The sequence below is a fragment of the Anopheles coustani genome, chromosome 2 (assembly GCF_943734705.1).
Source record: "Anopheles coustani chromosome 2, idAnoCousDA_361_x.2, whole genome shotgun sequence".
Classification (NCBI taxonomy): Eukaryota; Metazoa; Arthropoda; class Insecta; order Diptera; family Culicidae; genus Anopheles; species Anopheles coustani.
The window spans coordinates 23885961-23892689 of NC_071289.1; positions in this window are offsets into that span (position 1 = coordinate 23885961).

Consider the following 6729-nt stretch of genomic DNA (forward strand, 5'->3'; position numbering starts at 1 on the left):
AAAAATAATATTATCGTTACCTACCATATGGCAAAAAGGTACGCTCCCTCCCTGCAGCCCCGGCAACTACAGCCATACGCACGTTTAACGTTACCATCCAAGCCCTGGGGAGGGAGCGACTTTTCCCGAACTGGCCACGAATATTAGTGCTGCCGGCGCTCTTTCGTTCGTTTCGTCAGCAATTTCAATTATGCCCAAAACCTTCCCGCAAAGTCCCGCATCAGCAAAGGCCATCTTAACAGCCAGCCGGATCGACGCTTCCTTGTTCCAAGAAAGCCGAAAACTTCACCAACAACAACCCGAACCCGCCCGACCGACAATTCTTGAACACTTCCAGACGAGACCCGTTCGACCAGACGTCCCGAACAAAATGGCCATCCTCTGGCCGTCCTCATCATCAACGTCGTCGTCGTCGTCGTCTAATAGAAGGATGAAATTTCTCTTTTTGTAGGGCAGGCCAGTACTCGTCAAAGCAACTAGCGCAAGACGCAGACATTTTCCGCTTCCGCCGGGTAGCATTCCTTAATTTGCACAATTTCGTTGCTACCTTCCGACCCGGCAATGGGAGCTCGTTTGCCCTCTGTTGAATGTTTGGTTCCTTCTTCTCCTCACATACACACACACACAAAGATTTTGGCCATTTCTGGGGAGGATGAGACGTCACATATGCCAACCAACCTCAGTGAAGCGGCACAAAACTTCCTAAGAAACCTTGAAACTTGAAAGAATTTTCCCGCCGATGGGATGTTCGGTCGAGGCAAGAGTTCGACTTTGCCATCATCGTCTCAATGCGTGGTATTTCCTCTAGCGTGGATGGTTTTAAAACATTATCGAGACATAATGATATTTCTTACTGCGTTTCATGAAATAGTAATCCGTTGAAAAATATCTTGCTACGCTAATTCAAAGAAAATTCGCTTATTTTATCTCACTTAGCCAAGTACCTTTTAACTGCCTTTTAATTGGAAAGCGTTTAAACTAGTGAACCGTAAACTTGAAGACTTTAGAAGTAATACCTGATTGAGAAGGTCTTGGAATACCATGCAAAGAAACGATCGAACTTGGAGACGAACAACAAAACGCGAACAATTTTCTAACAAATTGGAAGAAATCTTATCAAGTGTAAATTTTCTTGAATGTGGTATATTATGGAGCATTCAATTCAAACAAATTTAAAAGAAACAACAATGGAACGCAATCATCATAAGACTTTAAGAAATCGGTAGGAAACAGAGAGGCAGTATTTGTTTTATGGTCGATGGATGAAATACCGCTCACTGAAAAATGAAAAGAAATAGCAAAATAGCAAGAGCATAACAAAGTCACACAATTTAGCCGGAATGGTTTCGATGTCGTCGAGTCAAAAAATCTAACTAATGCAAAATGCATTACAATTGAAAGTAAAAATAAAAGTTTTCAGTGACAATATTCTTAATAAAAATTATAACGAGTTGGGAAAAAATTGGTAAACTGATCAAAACAAAGAACAAATTGTTAAAATAGTGGTACCCAAAATATCAGGAACAAACGAAACATCACATTTCTTTAAAAGCCCAACGAATTGTCTTCCTATGTTGCATCCCATAACCCTTCCAGCGTCGTTTCCTTCACATTCTCCCTTCGATGCAAAAATCGGCCGGATAGTGCAGGCGAATCTCTCTCGAAGCAATTCAAAATCGTCGTCTTCAGAAACACATCATCGTCAGTCCATTGGTTGGCCGTTGGACGCTTGGACGAAGAAGTGTGTGTTAAGAAATTTGGCAGAGAATTTCCTCCACTCTACCATTACGATCGTTCGGAACCTTTGCTGTGTGCTGTATAATTTTTCCCTTGCAGCAAGAAAACTCTAAAAAAGAAAATGGTATCGAACACTGCCCGCTTCCAGCATCCGGCGATCTCTGGTCGGATGCCGAAATCTCGCCCGAACCCGGTCCGGGATGCTACCCTGTGGATTTTATTTTCCTTCTTGTCAGAAGACTTTTACCCTCCCCTCCCTCCTATCGTTGGATATCTCGGGGTGCGACGTCATTGGTTCTTGATTTCCGGCATTCTGCAGCTCCGAAACCAGTGCTGCATATCCTCGCCCAACCTTGGCGATGGAATGGCGTGCTCCTTCTTTTCTTCGCCTGCCACTGGTATGACGGAAAAGTTTTGGTACCTAAGAAAATCATTTATATAATAAGAAACGACCAAGCGAACGGAGACGTTATGGTCCGAAACGAAGACCCCCCAAACGAACCGGCTGAGGTCGGGCAAGAAATCGTTCCGGCTTGAAAAAGAAAAGCGGAAGAAAGCGGGTGTGATGCCTGTCAGGAAGGGAAGGGGGGAGGGAGGAGGACTATAGTAGTGGCCGGCTTGACCGTACTCCCATCGAGAATGCATCGACGCCGGATCCGAAAGGACACGCTCGGGAAGGTTTAGGAAAATGGTGCCGGGTTTAAAAAAGGGGATTGCCAGTGGGTGGGGGAGGGTAACATTTGGAAAAGGATCCCCGCAAGGGCCGTTGCCTCCTCGAGCTTCCCACTATCCCGAAGGCTAAGACTGTAGCTCCTGGTTCTCCGCTAGTTTGGGGCCGATCTGTCTCTTTTTGGATAACATCGGGAACCCGTTGGCGAGCGGTGGGCTGCAGATCGGCTCCCAACAGGCTGGCCCTGGCCTCCTTGGGAGGGTGGTGTCTTCGGTATCCTTCCCAGGCAGCTCGAAGCCCATCCCACTCGCAGCGAACGAAGATGCTCCGAGATTGAACCTCCTTCTTGGGTGGAGGGAGCCCATTTGCTGTACTTCTATATCTCCCGACACATTCATACACACTCACACATGCGGCCCCAATCAAGCACACATACACACACGCATGTATGGCCTTGTCCTCCTCCTTTCCAAGCGGTCGATCACATACACCCGTACACACACACATACACACAGAGAGTACAGACTGGACACACAATCTTTGACCAACTCAAACCTATCGCCCTCCCAAAACATCATCAATAAGAAAAGAGGACATGGGGGTGGCGCACACATCCACACGCTCAAAGGAACTCGGTATACTCCACCACCCCAGGTAGGGTGGGTTGGCATTGGAGACCTTTCTCCCGTTCGGTCGGTTGGGTCGAAGGACAGAAAGGGAGGCTGACGTGCTTGAATCGCCCATCCGTGCCGTGGTTTCTGGCCGGAGGATTGGGGGGTGCGGGTGTTCTGGGTGGGCTTTTCTTCGGGTGGGTGGCGAACATAGCACCCGGGCAACGTCCACCCGACGGCGGGGACCGTAGGACGCAGGGTAGCTGGATAGGGTGAGCCGTTGGCCGGGTCAAACATTCCAAGACGAACGAACGAATGCGCTCGACGGTGAAACGCAGGTTGTGGAGTGGTGGAAACGGGGTGGGGAATTTCAAGGAAACGGAGAACTGCTTAAGATTAAGGAGCTTGTGGGATACAAGCCGCACACATACAGTGCTCGAAATACCAATAAGCGCAGCTTAGAGTCTCTTAAGAAGATATGGAAACAAATATGTCCATGGAAGTGTTGCAAGAAATGCAAAAAAGAAAAATGTCAATACAATATCTACTGTCAAACGAAAAGTTTTCTATAATTGTATGATTTGAGTATAAGTTGAACTTCAAAAGCAGGGTTATTGATCGTGATAGTGGTAAAACCAATTGGAAAAAACAGAAACTTGTTAAGCCCATTTCTATCAGGTAAATGATTCACGAGTGCATCTCTTAATTAATTTATTTATTTTCCCTTACAACAGCGTTTGTTATTATGGTACCAATCAGCTCTTTTGCTGTTTTTTTCTAAATTTTGTTTAAATTTTCCTGATATATTAGACTAAATTTGATTTGTTTTGTTGTATGTTCCAATACAATTAAAATCGTGTTTGAAAAAACAGTTTTACGAAAGTGGTTATTAGTAGTTCATCGTTTTCAACTGAACGAATGATAATTGTAATGGGAGTTTCTACGAAGGATTTAGTTTTGTTTACGAAACTGTTTGAAACTGATGCTATGCTGAGCAGTATGTTAACAGTATTTTACAGAACACAAGTCATTATAAAAATTTGGTAATTTCTATTTTCCGATCTCTTAAAGATCGGCCTCACGTTATTCAAAAATTTTTGTTTGAATTACAAAAAGATTTATTGAAAATAAAACCAATCTGTCCCAAAACGAATAAGAAAAATTCCCTGCATTCAAAGTAATGGTCAACACTGTACACGAAAGCGCCCGCTCGAGATTTGTCTTGGGAGGTGGTTGGGTCACCCTTTTCCCTCTCGTGGGATGAGGCTTTTCTCCGGCAAAATGTGATCCTTCCTTGCGTTTCCACCACACCCCCTCGTCACCCATCCGGTTGGTCAGTCAGTCTGCAGCCCTCCCGCCTTTCGAAGGGAAAGGAATCATCGAGTTTTCGGGCTGAAAGGAAAGGGCGAGCATTTAGATCCGATGCGATGCATGTTCTAATGCCTTCAGGTCTCCCCCTTCCACCCGGCCACGATACACTACCCGGTGCCTCAACTGTGACTTCAATGCAAGGAGCACCATTTCCTGACCACCGAAGAAACAGGAAGTGGAGTGCGTTCAAGGGTATCGCTCCTCAACCCCAAACCGTCGCACCGGGGGATGGTGAGGGCGATTTTCCTGTACACTCGGTGGCACTCGGTACTTAAGATACCGCCCCTGCCGTCCCCTTCAGTGAACTTTCCCGCCGGAAACCGGGATCCCTTTTATGTGGTTCCCGGTTTGCATCGAAACGGGGACGAAAGGCGGCCGGTTGCGGTTCCTTACGGTTTCAGTGCTGCTTCCACTCTTTCACTATTTTTTGGCTTCGTTTCCCTTTCTTTTTTTTACCCTTCGGTCCCGTTACTCCCGGTCATCTTTTTCATTTCCACCGAAGCGCAGCATCTTGAACCCATTCCTTTGCGGGTCCCGAAAAATATTCCATCTTCGCTGGGGCTGGCCCAGGATGCCACAGCTGGACCATGGGGCTTATGAGGACAAATGAGAGGGATTCCTTTGTAGCTTGTACCGAAAGTTTCGTCCCCAAACTGACGAGCTCCCAGCAAAAAAAAAATACCAAAAGACACCCTCAACCGGCAGACAAAGAAAACTCATCGTCCGGATCTTCATTTTCAGTTCATTCCGGTCCCATCGTCGTCGTCGTCGTCGTCGCCGGTGTCGTTCGGTTCCGTTGTCTCCGGTTTGATGTCCCTTCGTCCCGTATCTAGCATCCATTTAACCTAACTGGACTGGAATGGAAGAAACGGAAAGGGCGGGGAAGAGGTGGTAAGGTTCTAAGCGGCGATGGGTCTGCTGCTCCGCAAGCCATTTGGAAGCCAACGGTAGATTCTGACAGCCAACGATGGGAAAAGAATGAACCAACCAACTTTTCGGTTTGCAAGACGGGACCCTTGTCTTCGGATAGCTCCCCCATTATTTATTTTCCCATTTTCCAGCACCCAAAGAAAAACTTTTCCGGAGAGCTGAAGAATTTGGGCGCATGAGAAAGGGGACGGGTAGTGCGGAAGCTTGGTTCTCCAAGATCTCGGGTCCGGTGAGCCGAAAATCAATAATCGAAATATCCGGCGGCGGCAATAAGCGGGAAATATTTTTCATTACAGTGTGCTGAGGGTGCTCATTAATATTTCACATTAGGTACTTGCGGTTGCTTTTTCCTTTTGCGAGCAAGATCTCTCAATACCTATGAGCAATTAGTTTTATCGAAATGTGTTTCGCATAAAAAATCTTTCAAATCTTGAGATAATCTTTTTTATTATTTGTCTAGATTTTACGGAATTCAATAAAGAAAGTAAATAAGTAAGTTCCCTGGTCAGTAATAAACCAAAGGGTTGGTTCGAAGAGCATGGAGTTTTAAACATAAATATTAAATACCTCGTAAAAAACCACAAATTTGCTGCAGGAAACAGCGTTCTCGTTTTGGCGAACCTTTATTAAATCGACACAAAAATACTAATTGATGTTCACCTACGAAAGATTTATCTTCCATAAACACGGAAGACGCATAAATGCTATCAAAACCCTTTTCTCTAGTTGTATGATTTTAAAATTTAAGAAAAATGAAAAAAATCTTTACAGCAGTAATTCTCAATGGAAATATCTCAATTTGCTGCAGCAAATTTTAACTCAACGTATTTTTTTTATGCCAAATTTGAGAAAAAGGAACTTCCCTTTTTTGACACTAATTTTAATCCATCGTGTAACATTTCGGTGTGAATTTGTTTACTTTACCACCGTTATCAGTTAATTTGTTCGATCAGCAGTGAGATAAGAGACCATCTAATGAAACAGAATGTCCATATAAAATAATTCCAAATATCTAGTAAAAGTATTTCATAGAAGCATGTTTCATGGATCGAACCGTTTATTTGTTCGATTACGAGTTTTTGTCTTTCAATATTATTTTAAAAAAATGTAATAACATATTGGTATTAATGGTGTGATCGACTGGAAATCGATTTTTCAATACGATACGGTGTTTTTGGACGTCAAAGTGTTAAAGTGTACTGAGAAATAAATCATCTTGTTTTACACACGTTGAAAACGAACCAGAAGCCACCATAACACATCAACTTGATCGTCTTTAAAATATTCTCTTTTGTTGTTTTATGATCAAAGTAAAAATAACCATTTAAAAACGGTACATTGAGAATCCCTGCCACGTTAAGCCATCAATAAAAACACCCAATATCGATAAGCGTAACGAAAGAAGTGAAT